Source organism: Phaenicophaeus curvirostris, chromosome 3, assembly GCF_032191515.1.
Source record: "Phaenicophaeus curvirostris isolate KB17595 chromosome 3, BPBGC_Pcur_1.0, whole genome shotgun sequence".
In the NCBI taxonomy this organism is placed as follows: Eukaryota; Metazoa; Chordata; class Aves; order Cuculiformes; family Cuculidae; genus Phaenicophaeus; species Phaenicophaeus curvirostris.
In genome coordinates this window covers 52,900,430-52,917,624 of record NC_091394.1, presented here as the reverse complement: position 1 = coordinate 52,917,624, position 17,195 = coordinate 52,900,430, and the positions used below count along the sequence as shown (strand labels likewise).

Sequence of the window (17,195 nt, the reverse complement as noted above, 5' to 3'; positions counted from 1 at the left end):
GGGCGTACCTTTCTCTATAAATTAAAATGGAGTGTAAACACAAGAAAAACAATACTATTTTTAAATTATTGATAGCACCTACTGCAGCAATGGGTTTAGAAATTATATCTATTGTTTATTAGGTGCGTTTGTAATGGTTTTGGTCTAGCATATGACTTGTGACACGTTCATGGTTTTGAATTAAATTAATATAATTCAAATAAAATTTCTATAAACATAAAGATTAGGATTTTGATAAGTTATTTCTGTTAATAGTTTACTATGTTTCTTAATGGTTCACTATGCCTGATAGAAATCAACTGTGCAAAATTGTTTCAGGAGAAAGCAAGGAAAATGTTGTTGAAAGTTACCAGAAAGAAATGGTATTCATTTTCAGGTACCCTCCAGGATGGAAAAAAAACCTAGCACTGAACTATCACAAAAATGTATTTTCTTAGGTAAAAAGAAAAAATTCATAAAATTACCTCTTATGAGCAAACAATAATTCTGTCATATAAAAGAACCACAGAAGTGTGACCACTAAATCAATCGTATTTTTATTCATATATTATGTTAAAAAATATATGCATATATAATGGTTAAACAGCAAGCTACATCAGCAAGATACATTCCTGGCCTACTCGTACGTTTATGTCTAAGTGCATAGTAAGCAGCTTTGTAAAGGTACACAAACTAATCTGTTATATCTATAAATTCTGTAGGTATCTCGCATTTCATGTAGACATTGCCTTTCATCTTCATTTTCTCTCTGTTAACAAATCCTGTGTTTTAAAGAAACATTTCATATCTGAAAGAAGAAATATACTTAAGTCAATGTTAACTACGAGTTGCATCATGGCTTTGACAGTTGTCATCTCTGAAAAATACACAGATGTATTACCTAATAATACCTCTTTAGAGTAAATGCAGAAAACATCATGCATGTTGGAATTTCCATATCTCAGATATAACCTTGGATTTCCTCTCAGAAATAAGAAATTATACATCTACATTGTTCTTGTAACCATACGCTTAAATTGAAGTGCTTCGCCTTAACTAGAAACAGAAAAGAACATGATGAAACGCAACTTTATTATAATTATAATCTAGTAGTATAGATTGCATATGTAGAACCATAGATTTTAACTCAGAATTTTACTAAAATTCCTTTGATCATCTTTGTAACAAAGTATCGTGGATAAATGAGAAAGGAAATGGATGGAAATAACATAGCATGACCGATGGTAAAAACCATAGTTACTGAAAACAGCTGTAGTACAAGCCATGCTGAGAAACATAATGTTTCCCTTCAGGGAGATGAGTAGAGAGGTAGCAAGGCCATCAAGTGCAGAAAGTTCTGCCTTTTGACTATTCAGCAAGAAAGACATACCTTTCTTCAGCTGCAGTTAGGGTTGTTTCAAGCCTTTCCTCTGCACACTAGATTTTCTGTAGCTTCCAGGCAATTCAAGGTACAAAATAAACCATTTGATAAAACCTAAGCTGTAATTTCATCTGAAATTTCATATCAGAAATGTACCAGGCTGACTCCTCATGTCTGTGAAGAAGATAAAACCCGGTACATTTAAATTTTCTTAGATGCCACATTACACTTCTGTGAGCTTGGTGCCTTACCTACCCTTAATTTTTGCATTTCTTAATGTAAGTTTTGTTTGGCAGACAAAATATGAGATTTTTTTTTTAGTATTTTATCTTTACTGCTTAATCCTTTGCTGGACAAGCATTTGATGTTTGGGAAATAAAGAGATACAGGAGCTCCAAATCTTAATAAAATTTCAGATTAGCAATAGTGTATTAACAATAGAATATTAACAAACAGAATTTTATAACGCACCCAAGTTACGCTCCTACTGTGTGTTTCTTCTCCTACTGTAATTTTTTTCTCATGTTTTCTTTTTCCAGCATACTGTCATGTAATGTTTCCCTTCCCTCGTTCTCCTGAATTTATTTCCTGTTCTTAAATTAAATATGTAGCTGTGGTTCAATTTTGGCACCAAGAGGATTTTATATGGCTGTCTACATTCAACTGCTGATCGGTAGAAGCTGATAGGACAGTCTGGGGAAATGCTGCAACTTTTATTCCCTACTCTGCTTTAAAGAACTTATTTCTGGTCAGGTGTTGCTTAAGCAGACAAACCTTGAGTTCATCTGACCATTTTGTGTGTTCTTGTGTCTTGTCCTGAATTCACTTACTAACCAAAATTACATGCCAGCATCACCCCACATTTCCTTATTCTGAAGAAATAAACCATATGCTGCCAGGTTCTCTTTCTTCTAGATGAATGTGCAAACAGACTTTATGATGTATCCTCTCCTATCTGTAAACTTTGAACCACAGTTTATTTGAGATTCTTTAATTTGTTTTTATTAGGAAAAAAGTATCATACTTTTACCCTTTTATATCAACTCAAAATATCTTCCGGAAGGTCACTGGATTTATAGGTATTTGTGGAGAATAACTAATGGGAGAAATAGAGTGGAAATGATAAGGGAAGTCAGTTTAAGTCATGCCTAAGAGTCACAGAAGATAAGCAAGGTGTAACTGCAGTCCTCAAGAACCGTGGTAAAGGACCAACTCTTTTACCAAAGGGCGAATTCCACTTGAAAATTCTTATCTAATTTTGTCAAAAGTATTTTAATTATTTTTAAATAAGTAAGTGACCTTTTGCAGTTATTCTTCTTCTGGTCAATGTGGGAATATCTTAGCACTTCACGCCATCTCTTCACACTTAGGAAGAAACAGTAGTCTCAATGTATGTCTTCAGTGTAATAAGGTTTATTGCACAGTGTAGAGCAGCAAGTTTTTATAAATAGAAAACTATTTCCTTTGCTAATTCTAAAAGCTAATTCTATTTCCATCATCAGTCTGCATTAAAAGTGATGCCCACATTTAATTATTATTCCTTTTTCATTCTAACCACCTTCATGTAAGAGCAGCACAGCTTTCACTACTGGGAAATCACTGAGTTTCCAGAGGAAACATGCTGAGTTCTTAACTCAATAAATATGCATATATTTTCCACAAAAATTTTACTTAAGTCATAAAAGAAAATGAATAAACCGGGTGTTACTGTCTTCTAGAGTCAGTTCATTGTTATACAGAAAATAAAAACCTTTTGTTTCTTTTAATATGGTCTCACATGTGTATCACAGTTGAATGAAACCAGATTTTTATGATATTTAAATATGTGTCAAATTTTTTGTATTCACTGTTAATCTAGTATCTCTGTGACTATGTTCAGAGATAAACATTTAGCTAGAGTACAGTTCATAGTTTTTAAAGATGCCAGTAATTATAAACATTATAACAGATTTCACCTTTAAATATAACTACGTTACAAAAAGAAGCAGAGGAAAGCTTATATTTTTTCTCATGTATATATTCACCAATATTTTCCAGGTGACATAGTGTTATATGCTTTTTAGCATTTCTGAAATTTCTTTAAAGAAAGGGATTGTTGAAACAATCAGAAGTATTTATCTTCTTATAAAATGATCTCTCTCTCTCTCTCTCTCTGACTCACAGTAGCTGACCATACATTTTCCCTCAGCATTTTTACACACCCTTGTGAAGGAGAGCACACTAAGCTGAAGCTGCATGTGTTTTCTTCTTAAGCATAAGAAAGCTATCAGAAACTGCAGTGCTTGATTTATAAAGACAAATAAAGAAACAAAATTTTACAGATAACCTAAGCAACAACTGAAATCTACTTTGAAAGTATAAATGAGGCATGTGTGTATATATATATATATATATTTGCATATGTTAGTATTTATATGCCAGCAATTTAGGACAAGCAGCAGCAGATTAGAGGGAACTCAGAAAAGAAGAGGGAATTACTAGGAGAAGGTTACTTGCCTGCAATTCTATTTGTTTCCAGCATAGTAACGGCTGAAATATTATTGTCTGAATCATTTTCAAATGGCTTGCAAAAGTCACTATAAAATGCATAACCATATACTGGCAGGCAGATGGACTTACCACAGAACTTAACAAGACTTTTTCTATATCTACATTTTCATTTCTGTGAACATCACAGTCAATTGGAATTGCAGTAGGAAATCTAAGAAAGACTGCTAATAAAGAAAATACCAAGCTGGTCCCTCATATACATATTTTAGAGGCATCAGTACGTAATGTTAGAATATAATCAAAAATTTAGTATCTGTTATTTAGATCCCTTTCATTTATTAGACCAATACGGTGTTTGCATGAAGTATACGGGGTGGGTGGGGGGTGGGGAGTAGGAGGGAGCGGAGGGAGGGGAACCCTGATTTAATTATTCTTAGTTTTACATTAGAAACATTCCAAATAGGAACAGTCTAAATTTCTTATGTCAGTCCCCAAGGAATTTTGCAGTTCCTTCAACAGGGACTGTAATAGTCAGAAATAGAAGTAATAATTGAAATAATACCAGGAAAGAACAGACAGCCTAACTTTTCCAGCCTTTTGTGCATCTGTCTATTCTAGGGCAGCACCACAAGCTCTTCTCTTTGTTCTGTGATGAGTCTGATTACTCTAGTGTCATTTATAGCACAGTGATGACAGCTGTACTTGGAGCCCTGAATGGACCACTGGTGAAAGGAGAATATTGGTGATATTGTACAGTGACCAGGAATGCTGGATCATGGGACATTCCTGAGGAAGTCAGAGGCACCGAGAAGACAACTGAGGGAATGCACATAAAAGCTCTCAAGGGCACAGCATGTGAAGCAATGCAAAAACCAAGAGAGCATCTGTGGCACGTTCGTTGAAACCTGAGGAACTGTGATTCAAATATCACTTGTGGTATAAGAATTATGATAAAATTTCAAGGCTGAAGGAAGAAGCTGTATGGATAAAAAATTGCAAAGATATTACTCAACTGCTTGCAAGTTGAGATGCAGTAGCTATTATAACTGGAAAGCAGTTGGAAAGATGGAGGCCTTGTGAAATATTCATGGAGGTAGAGGATGATTTCTCATTTGCTATGCACTGGCACCAGAGAAACCCAGTGTGTACACAACTTAGAATTCAATGTTTAATAATTCTATGCTAAGAGATAAGAATTATTGTTGATGGGATAAAGGCACTTATGATATTTTATTTTTCAGGCTCTGTGTAAAGATTTATATTTAAAAAAATAAAGATACAGTGAAGACTGGATAGCACATTTAGTACTGAATGTGACAACAAAATACGGTTGCTGTTGTGTTTTCTTGGCTGTATTCACAGTTTCTGTGAATATATATTGTTATATGTATATATATATGTATATATTCACAGAACACGGGTTCACAAAAGGCAGGTCTTGCCAAACTAACCTGATTGCCTCCTATGACAAAGTGACTTGGCTGCTGGATGAGGGAAAGGCTGTGGGTGTCCTCTTCCTGGAAATCAGTAAAGCCTTTGATATGGTTTCTCACAGCATTCTGCTTGAGAAACTGTCAGCCTCTGGCCTGGACAGGCGCACACTCTCCTGGGTGGAAAACTGGTTGGATGGCCGGGCCCAGAGAGTGGTGGGAAATGGAGTTAACTCCAGCTGGAGGCCAGTGACAAGTGGGGTTCCCCAGGGCTCAGTGCTGGGTCCAGCCCCGATCAATGTCTTTATCAATGACCTGGATGAAGGCATCGAGTGCACCCTTAGGAAGTTTGCAGACGATACTAAGCTGGGTGGAAGTGTTGATCTGATGGAGGGTAGGGAGGCTCTGCAAAGGGATCTGAACATGCCGGACAGCTGGGCAGAGTCCAATGGCATGAGTTTTAACAAGGCCAAATGCCGGGTCCTGCACTTGGGGCACAACAACCCTGTGCAGTGCTACAGACTAGGAGAAGTCTGTCTAGAAAGCTGCCTGGAGGAGAGGGACCTGGGGGTGTTGGTTGACAGCAACTGAACATGAGCCAGCAGTGTGCCCAGGTGGGCAAGAAGGCCAATGGCATCTTGGCTTGTATCAGAAATGGTGTGACCAGCAGGTCCAGGGAGGTTATTCTCCCTCTGTACTCGGCACTGGTGAGACCACTCCTCGAATACTGTGTTCAGTTCTGGGCCCCTCGCCACAAGAAGGATGTTGAGGCTCTGGAGTGAGTCCAGAGAAGAGCAACAAAGCTGGTGAAGGGGCTGGAGAACGAGTGTTACGAGGAGCGGCTGATGGAGCTGAGGTTGTTTAGCCTGGAGAAGAGGAGGCTAAGGGGAGACCTCATTGCTCTCTATAACTACCTGAAAGGAGGTTGTAGAGAGGAGGGTGCTGGCCTCTTCTCCCAAGTGACGGGGGACAGGACAAGAGGGAATGGCCTCAAGCTCCACCAGGGGAGATTTAGGCTGGACATTAGGAAAAAATTCTTCACAGAAAGGGTCATTGGGCACTGGAACAGGCTGCCTAGGGAGGTGGTTGAGTCACCATCCCAGGAGGTATTTAAAAGATGGGTGGAAGAGGTTCTGAGGGGCATGGTTTAGTGTTTGATGGGAATGGTTGGACTCGATGACCCGGTGGGTCTCTTCCAACCTGGTTATTCTATGATTCTATGATTCTATGACTTTCAATATAAATCCAAGAATAAAAAATAATGTATTTTTGGCTAATTTTCATAAATGTTCAATTTACATCCTAAGTATGAACATCTGTATAAAAAATATTTTTGACTATTTTTCATGTTAATAAATTAATCTTTAAAGGTTTTTTAATATCTGTTATTTTACTCTTCCTTTCACATTTTTCAGTATAGAGAGGCTGGTTTTGTGCTAGTGAATTACAAGCAGAAGTAGGGACACAAATTAGAAACAATATCTGCCCATTCCATATTGACATAAAAGAAGCACTTTCCAGAAATCCGAAACCTATAATGTACATTGATGTATATCCTCCACATTAACTACAAGTGAATCAATAAATATCTTTTCGTGGAAAAGGTAGATTCTGATATTTAAAATTAGTTTACTGTTGATCACCTTTGAGCCCCTTCTGAAACTGCAGTGATCGATGTGTGATCTCTCTTTGCCATGCTGGTGCAAATACTTTAACAGGTGTGAAAACCACTCTCGTTGTTTTGGTTCTTTTAAGCTAGTTTCAATCACTTCATCTCTCAAACATGGCTTGAAAAAGTGTTTAAGACAAAAAAAAAAGGAACAGTAAGTCTGTGGTTTGCAGGACACTCTTGATGCTGTTCTTGTTTTAGTTAATAGAGTAAACAGGAAAATATTAGGAGGTCTTTTTCAATGCTGTCTTATCTGTATAGAGATAAGTAGTGCCTCACATTTTTAATCGATATTCCAAGTATATTTAGGCACCACACCATGGAAGCACCCTTGGTGAAGGAGCTTGGTCTGAGAACACAGTGTTGAGGTGTATGAAAGAAGATACAGACTGACAGAAACAGACAGTTTAATTTTGAAAAGGGAATGGAAGATCAAGTTTACAGATCAAAATGTTCTTCTTTTTCAAAATATATACTTTTCTTGTGGTAAAGTCTGTGTGGTAAAGTTGTGTCTGTGGTCTGCTTTACAAGTTTTATTATTTGTAATGTTGGATGGCTCTGGTTGGGTTTTTTTATTGCTTTTTTTTTTAAGAAGTCACAGGTAATAACAGATAATAATAGAAAAAAGCATACTTTCAGCTCAGAGGCATGGTGAGTAGTTGTATAAATTCTGTATAATCCATTAAAGATATCTCAGACTTGCAAATAAATTATATGCATCTGGCTCAGCTAAGCAATATAGGTATAAGGAGTTATATACTATAAGAAGTTAAGAATCATCAAGGAGTCAATGCAAAGTCAACTAAGATAAACAGGAAACTTTGCAATCATTCAGTACCAGCAGAAAAAGCTTCATAAAGCTATCCTACATAGATAGGCGCATGCACTCAGAGCTGAAGGAAATACATGAAAATTACTGAGGTGGGTTGTTGTTACAACTCGTTCTCACTGCTCATGCATAGCTCCACACAGGCAATAATAACAATGGCACACAGATCTGGAGACAAGAGTAGTGAGGTCACCACTTGGATGCAGCCGGCCTTGATATGTGACTTGCATATTACAGATATGTAAGATGTGTTAGGCAATTGTGCCAGAAAGTCTTGCTTAGCCAGGTATTCTAGCCAGAAAAAAAAAAACAAACAATGTCCTTCCATCTTTCTACTCAGACATAAATTTCTAGCCAGTGGCAGGGATATCATGAGATACTGAGGAGGATAGCTGTGGTATACTGTCAGATCCAATATCAGTATACAGACCACTAAAGTCTGCTGCAGCTCTGGCAAAACTAGAAAAGCTCCTTAATGGTACACTGTCCTGATATGGTAAAAATAGTGTGAAAAAATCAAAATACCCTCTGACCTCCACCAGCAGAGTGAAACTACCAACCATATAATGCAGAACAGCATTGGGAGAGGGAGATAGTAGGCATAAAACCAGGAAAAGGGGAGGAAACTAAGCAGCATGTAAACTGCAATGTTACTTCATTTTCTGTAGCAGTTAAAGGTGCACTAATAATGACTACACTCTTCAGATTTTAGCTACACTAACAGTAAATTCTTGGATTTACTTGTCTATAAGGTATGTTTCTACTTTGGCCTCAGGGTAACTCAAATTAGTGACCCATTGTGGGCCTTAATCATGTTGTGCAGAAGCAGAGAAAGCAGTTGTTCGAAATCATTTTCTTGTATGACTTCACAATCTGTGCGTATTATGGTGTAGTCTAGCTTTGGGAAGCAACTTGTCAATGTATATAGTTTTTCTCACAAAGACGCTATGTATTCACAGGATGACAAAACACTGACAAGATTGGGAAATGAATGAAAGAAACAGCAAGGGAAAGCAACAAGGAGGTTACGTTATTTTTATCCAGAATTTCTGGAGAATTAGAACTTGGGGGGATAGAGGAAACAGACAGGTGTTGGGAGAATAGAAATGGTTTTGGCAAAGATGAGGAGGTTTAAAAGCAAAAGCTTTTAGTGTAAAGTAGGGCAAAGCTTTCAGCCAGCCAGGAGGAGTTCTGGGAAGGTATGTTATGTAGGGAGTGGTGAACTTTCTGTCTAGGGCCTGGGCTTCTGGTGGTTCAAACTTATTAATTATTTGCACATCCTCGCCACAAGTTTAATCTGTGTCAATTAGTATTCTCACAAACAAGAAGTCATTATTCAGGGAACAGAAAAGAAAAACCACTGTACCCAGGAGGGAGAATGCATGAGGTCACTCAGCTGGGAGGAAGGTGGGGTGAGAAAAGAGAGGCTGAGGCATATCAGGGCAGGCGCTGGCTGGACAGAAATGCAGTTTAGATTTAGGTCTTTTTTGTGTGCTAGTCTCGTTGCAGTCTGACATGCTAGCTGAGACTCCTGAGAGGAAAAAGGAGATTTTGTTTTGCTTTGTGTTCCTCAGAAGGGCAGATGCTATAATGGGATGCACAAAATCATGACTATTTAAAATGTACCTAGGATGACTGGTATGCAGCTGTGGCTTGCAGAACTTTAAATTTCATAGAGGTCACACAGTACTAGTCCGCACAGTACTAGGAGTAGATACTGTTTGTTGCAAGGTGCAAAATTTGTTCAAATGTCCAGAACAAGTCAGAGTTATTGCAGATGGCCTTTTTTAAGGAGAATAGAACACAACATACAACCAAAATTGGATTTGCAGCTGTGTAACTTGAAACCATACGTACCAGAACCCTGATTTTAATTTTTTCTGAGAGTTATTTTCAGAGAGTGTAATATTCATGCCTTGTGGAAAAAAAAGGCTGATCCTGACTTACTGTTGTGATTTCATTTATTTGTATATTAAAGATTCTCCAAAACTTTCCATCTTGCCCACATCCACTTTTAAGTTGCAAACTAGAATGTTATTTTTCATAATGAAAGTGTAAACAGGATTGACTTCAGAGGTGTCTAAAAGGAGAGAGGTCTGTTAAACAGACTGGGATATCATAGACATATATAGAAATGTACATTTTAATGCAAAAATTCTAAAGAATAATGCAGTTGATCCCTTGATAACCATAAGATGGTAAAATTAATTTTGTGTCATGTGTGCTAATCTCACTGCGAAAAGTTTCAAACACCACTTAAAAAATAATTGAACACAACAGAAAACCTTTACTGCTTGTTTAATTTTCCCAACAACCATGACAATGGTAGAATAAAAGGTCCTGGGTGAAACTGCTGCACAAAATCAACCCTCAAAATATGAGCTCTGAAAGTCTAAGTGATACATGTTCAGTAGTCTGGAGGTCTTAGTAGATGACAGAACTATAGCACTCAAATCTGACTGTTTTGCTTCTTGTTCTAGAGCTATTTTCACCTCCCTTAGTGCTAGGATGTATTCCTGGAGCTCTATGGAACTGGGGTGAGGAGCTGTGGTCTTCATGAGACTATTGTTTGTATTCTTGCCTCCTATTACATATCTATTTTTTTCAAAATATTGTGAAAACATGATTTAATTTTTACAAATGCCATTGCTTCCAGAAAACAATATTTTGATATAAAAGTATATACGAAGTTTTTCAGCTGTAGACTTAGATTTGCAACTTGGTTTAGCTTGCCTTGTATAACCTATAATAACATAACAACACAAGATATCATCCATAGTATCCTGTTGGTACATAATGCAACAAGATTTTGCCCATCAGAATGTACAAAAAATGTCTTTTGTACAAAATGGTCTTTTTTGATATTCAACAGAAAATGTCAGATTAAGGTAATGTATAAAATTGCTCTTTTGTTAGTTTAATTTTCTACAGTTTAATGAAAAAAATGTAATGCTTCCTAGTTTAAAACCCAGGGTTTAATTTCTATTTGTGAAACTGAAATTGAAATTCAAAGTGTTGTTGAGGACTTCACAGAATTCATGATAGATTCCCAGAGACTGAGAAAAGATTCTCTTTTGTTCTACCAATTGAAACAACTGCACTTACTTACAATATTATTGGTTTAAATTTTAGTACATTTGACGTTCAACCTTTCCAAAAATTTCATTCTGTGCAAACATGACATAATTTCTATTGCAATAATTTGAGGAATCTCGCTGTGGATTAATAGCATAAGAATAAAAAATAAAATCAAAATTCATCACCATAATATGAGTCAAAATATGCTCATAGAATACTGATCTGAAACCATAACTAAGCAAATTAATATAAGATCCACTTTCTCATTGAAACTAACTTCCTGATTAATTTGCTGAGTGCCTAAAAATATCAATAAAATCAACAACACTTTCATCTTTTATAAAGTGTTTGTATGAAGGAAGAGCATCCTGCTACAAAGAGTAGCTATAATATTCTTCTAGTCTGAGCCTGATCTCAAAATCGAAGCTGTTTAATTTTGTGTATCTGTATATTGTGTACATCGTTCCTACAGACTGAAGTGGATGCACACTTCAAAACGTTTACTTTCCCCTATATGTATATATACACATGAACCAAACACATTACCAAAGTATTTTCATTATTTTCTTTCCCTATATGAGCTTTGTAAAATATTCTGAACATCTCATGGAAATAATGGCTAGTTTTTGATATGTACAAGTACATTAATGTGATTCTCCATAATAAACTATCAATGATTAATTGACATTTCTAAATAGCAATGATGAGGTTAAACTGTTGTTCCATGTGCTACTTCATTATCATTGAAAATAACCTTTTATGATGAATGGAAAGGAAAAAAGACATTCAGGCAGAATTCTTTGCAATTAAGTGCTCTATTGTGCTAAATAGGCTTAAAGGATATTAATATATTTAAAAAAAAATAACTAAGGGAACAGTTCAAATCATCTGTATCAATGATGGCCAGAAAAACAAAACAGACTTCTCATTCTTTGCATTCAAATCCAATGGCAGTCCCGACGATAAATAAGAAATGTTATTGAAATAATAGGAACATCTCAAATGAAAAGTCAAACATCCTAGGCATCAGTGTAATTAATTATTCTTTTGAACTTCAGGAACAAAAGAGTACTGTACTGTCAAATCATGCAATGTTTGTTTGATGAACCTTTCTTATGGAACCTGAAAATATAGATCCAAGTGTGACATTTGTAAGTATGATCAATGTGACAAAATACAAATAAAATAAATTAAACAAATATTGATTCATTACAGAAGCCGTTTTTTTGTTTCATTTGGACAACAATCTTTAAAATTAGATTCATATTTTCTAAATATTTTATTACAAAATTATGTTCATAATTTTTTCAAAGCTTTCCTAAAATCAGGATTTCTTATATGGGTTCTCAGTAGTTTAATTATCACTGATACGAGTGAATGAAATTTTATTTCTGACTAGTAAACATATATTGCAAACATTCAGAAAGTTGTATTAATTAATTTATTATTTGTGGACACATTCTAGTTCCTTTCATCTTGACCTGTTCTCTCAGTTGTCCAGAAGAAGTTTCTTGTAGAACTGACTGAGAAAAAGTTGGTCCCAAACGTTCCCTGTTACAGAATCCCGTAATTTGTATATAAAATTTATACCATCATTAAATTGCAAAACCCAAAGAAGTATGTTTTAAGATTCAAACTAACTAAAAGGAGGTTGACATTAATGGCAGTTGTGCAGCTTAATCCCCTAATCAGCTTTGGAAATCTAAATCCAAAAAGTCATGCTGACAAAATAAATTAAGCAGCTACCTACTCATCCTTTTAATTTCCTAAAACCCAGAGAAAAGCTTGAGAAAAAGGGAAAATGAAAAAGTGTAATCTTGCACCTGATTCTTAGCAGAGCAGAGGCCGCAATGAGCAGCATGCTGTTGAGGCTGCAGAATGTCACTTCCCTGAAGCACATTGACAGCAAGCCCAAGTTTTCTGAGCAGAGTGATAGAAAGTAACTGGGGTCTAGCAGGAAGCCTTGGCCTTCCTGGTTTCTCTACCAGCTTACACTGCAAGTGGAAATGAGACATACAAAAGGTATCAACCCGGTCTTTTCTAAAAACAAGTTCATTATATGCAACACACAGTCTCAGCTACTACTATCAGTCCGTCCTTCCGTTGTTAAGACTGTTTGTATGACTAGAAAGCTTTTCAAGCATCACAGAGCAAAGCAGAATAAGAAGAGATGGAAACATGTCCTAAATTATACCAGAGGCCTAAGTCACCAAAATTATACAGCATTTGCCTCATATTGTTAAGTGTGTTAGTTTAGTTTTCTCAGAAACTTTTGTTATTTGCACCACTGACTATTATGCCTATCATTCAAGTTGGAATCAGAGTTTATATCCAGTTATTGACTAATACACTTCAGTCACATTAGTTATCTACAACTAGCAATTTTGTCACCTAAATCGTATGTCTGTAGATTATTGCCTGATATTATTGCATGTGGTACAATCAAATAGGAGCTGCAGTCAGACTGCAGAAGAACAGCTTAAAGCCATTTCTCTACATAAAAATTAGAGTACACATTTCTGCTTTCCTAATTTTAAATTTGGTGCTCCTACTTCATATAATCTTACATATACAAAATGTTGGTTCTGTGAGAAATCATTCAGTCCCAAGGGTCTATTTTCACCAGCATTGCTGGGGCAATGTGGCTGTAATTCTAATATTGCTGTAAACCTTTGCTGGCAGACTCAAGACAGTTTCTTAGGCAACATGTCTTTTTTGCTGTTAGGGCATCTAACACATATATTTAATTCTGGAAAACTATTTGGAATAAGATTGTGTACTGAATGTATTTGTTTGTCCGAAACACAGTATGATAAAAATGTGGGTAGTACTTCACTTTTAAGTAATTTGTAATGAAATTATAAATGATCAGACTATGCAGGTTGATTTAATTATGGATTTGTGTGTGGTCTCAGCAAAGAGGGTTTGTTAGCATTGTGCTATGCTCTGAATAGTTGTTCAGCTATTCATTCAGATCTGATTGTTGCATCCTAAGGGGCAAAAAAGAGAAAAAAAGCTCTTCAGAAAGTGGTGCTACTTCTACTTGGGAACTACTTCACTTGTCTGCAAATTGGTTTTCTGTATGATAAAAACTGGATCACATATGTAAGTAAACGCAACTAAGTGAAGCAGAAAAGTTCATAATACAGATAGAGGGGGGTTCTATAACATCCTACTGATATGAATCTTAGGAATTGGTGATGAAGCCTAAATATTTTCCTCATTCTAATCCAACCTCAGTGATATTGTGAGTTTGTGATTTACTAGGCTGTAAAAGTAGCAATGAGCCTTCTCTGTATTATATTATACAAACATGTTGTAGACGAATGGAACCTGATGTGTAGCAAAATGACTTATCACCTACATTATAGATCACTTGAATGTATTACTGAAAGGAACACAAGAATCATAATAGTTTCCTAATTTCTTTCACATGCCCTGTAAGTTAAAGAGATAATGAAGGAAAGATATATCAATGAAATAAAGAATAAATGTTTCAACAATGTACAGGTAAATAATAGAGGTCACAGCACTGTTGGCTGGGTGACTATCCTCTGAAATGAGCCTCTTTTAAGAAGATCTTTTAGTCCTTCCAAAATATATTCATCAAAAGACATTAGTCTCCGTGACTCTTCACCTCCTTCAGTGAAAAAATCAAACTTTTTTTCTCTACCTTTAAAATGTTCTACAGCTATTCCATGCACATTCAACTTTTGCCTTATCCATTTTCTGTTGGTGCATTTTTTTCATTAACACTTTTTTGTACTTTAACTAGATATACTTTTGCTCTTATTTGTTACACTTTCTTAATAAGCCAAAAATTGTACAGGCTGACCTCCTGTACATCACAGAAAACTACTTACAAAGCAGCTGCCTCTGCCTAATCAATTGCCCTTGACATATCTCTATTCCCCATCATTCCTATTCAAAACCATCTTCAACACCATCTCATTGCATTGTGTAGTTCTCACTCCCAGCCTAACTTCACTAACATTAGAACTGTGTTTTGCAGCAGGAAGGGATGTAAAGGTAAAAACTGGGACTGCATATTTGTATTTTCACTAGTGAACACTAGCAATCATGAGATGCTGAATAAATGAGCATCTTCCCACTATCCTTATCAAATATTGCACAGTATGTACAAATACTTTGACTAAGGCATTGTAGTTTCAATATTACGCATCAAAAGCATATGAAATGGACAAATTTTCAATTATTTCCCATGCATCAATTCTCTGGGCTCTGAAAGAAAGATCAGATGGCTTGAAACTGAAAAGACTCCTAATTTCACTTTCAGGTGGGGCCTAAGCAATATTTTCTTAAAAAATGTGATGCCAAGTTCAATTAAAAAGGGATAATTTATTTGCAAATCTGACATTTAATAGTGGATTTTGAACATATATGGAAATCCATTGTAGATTTCAAAGTTAAGGGGTTTCTTTTATCTGGTGTTGGTTATGTTTCCCCTGTTCCATTCTGCACAGAGCCCCAGGGATTTTCTGTCTTTTCTTTTTATTATTTTAACTTTTTTGGGCAAGAGGGGTGTCTTCTTGTAGGATTCAGTCAATACAACAGCAAATCCATTTAGAGTGCTGTAACCTCTCAGATTCTCTCAAACACAGCTGTAACTGTAGTCTGATAAAGATAAATTACTCCTTTTTCCTCAGACTTCAGCCTACCTACTGTAATGCATTAGGCAATTCATAAGAATAACTATTAGCTCTGTGTCACCAAAACCTCTAATACAGGTTCAGCTGAATTAGGTACAAAGGAGTAAATGATTTTGATTATATTTCTTGACTTGAATTTTATTTCCTAAATGAACAGTACTTAACACACTGATACCTCAGCCACTGAAAGAGTACACAAAGCCCTTGACACAAGATGAAAAATACCATTTCATCAGCTATCAAAACACAGTTGCTCAAATATTAATATTTTTTACCAGAGAGTTATAGGTAGAATCAGAAAGTGTTTACAAAGGAAGTAACATAAATTTGAAGATTAATAGGTTAATGGTTCCCATCAGTAAAAATATATGGTTTTCTTACCACAAGAGGAACAAGGACACCCTCACATATAAGATGTTTGGGGGTCAGAACATGGCAGTTTTATTTTCCTGGTCTCTTCCTTTTACATAAATCAGTAGAGAGCCTAACAAAGAGTTTATCAATGTAATAATAATGTCAGAGAAAAATCAGTCATCAGAGGTAGATACCATGGTTTCCGTAGTATCCAGTATCTTGTGTACATTTATTATACACATTCAGGTATGTCAAGTATGCCTTCCTAATCAAAATCCTAAAGATTTCATTAAGTTCCTAAACCTGTATTACTGTGAAAATTATGAAAAGCTTTATAAGAACATTTGATATTGTTCCTAACCTACCTATAAGAAAAAGATTTTTCAGAGATAGAGAAAAAGCATGTACTCAGTACCTCTCACCACAAAATTGTCACCAATACTGACAGTAATATTTAAATATGTCATAGCAAGATAAAATGAGAACTGTACATATTCAAGAAAAGAAAAAAAATCTGACTTGAAAGGGAAAATGAAAATGAAAATTACTTAAGACCTCAAAAAGACATTTACAAAAAGATCAGTGTCAAATGGTCCACACCACTGGTCCTATTCATTCCTGTTACATCGAGTAAAAAAACTTCCCTTCGAGAAGACTAATCAGACCTACAGGGAAAACTTGGTGCTTAACAGAATCCTAGGGAAACAGTTACCCTCATGTTAACCTACTTATCCCATTTGCATGTAGAATCATAGAATCAGAGAATGGTTTGGGTTGGAAGGGACTTTAAAGATCATCTAGGTCGTTGGAGCTAGATGTGCAGGGACATGTTGGAGCCATGCGCATGGACACCTCCCACCAGACCAAGCTGCTCAAGGCCCCATCCAGCCTGGTATTGAGCCAGGAGGACTCCACAAGTTCCCTGGGAAACATTTTCTACGGCCTCACTACACTCACAGTGAAGAGGTTCTTCCTAATGTCTAATCCAAATCTTCCCCCTTCGAATTTAAAGCCATTCCCCCTTGTCCTACCCATACATGCCCTTGTAAGAAGTCCTTTCTCATCTTTCTTGTAGGCCCGCTTCAGATATTGGAAGGCAACTATAAGGTGTCCCCCGAACCTTCTCTTCTCCAGACTGAACAACCCCAACTCTCTCAGCCTGTCCTCATACAGGAGGTGCTCCAGTCCCATGATCATCTTTGTAGCCCTCCTCTTGACCAGCTCAAACAGTTCCGTATCCTTTTTATAGTGGGAATTCAAGAACTGGACACAATGCTCCAGGTGGAATCTCACAAGAGCAGAGAGTGAGAATCAC

The 17,195-nt window shown here is 36.2% G+C and overlaps 1 long non-coding RNA gene across 1 annotated transcript in view; it reads right to left on the bottom strand.

Moving 5' to 3' along the window:
- LOC138718591 (uncharacterized) overlaps positions 1-16,009 on the bottom strand; it is a 126,205-nt gene extending 110,196 nt beyond the window's left edge. The window contains exon 1 of the long non-coding RNA XR_011337111.1: positions 15,908-16,009. This is a non-coding gene — a long non-coding RNA (uncharacterized lncRNA). The remainder of the gene's footprint in view (positions 1-15,907) is intronic.
- Between the last annotated feature and the right edge of the window lie 1,186 nt (positions 16,010-17,195).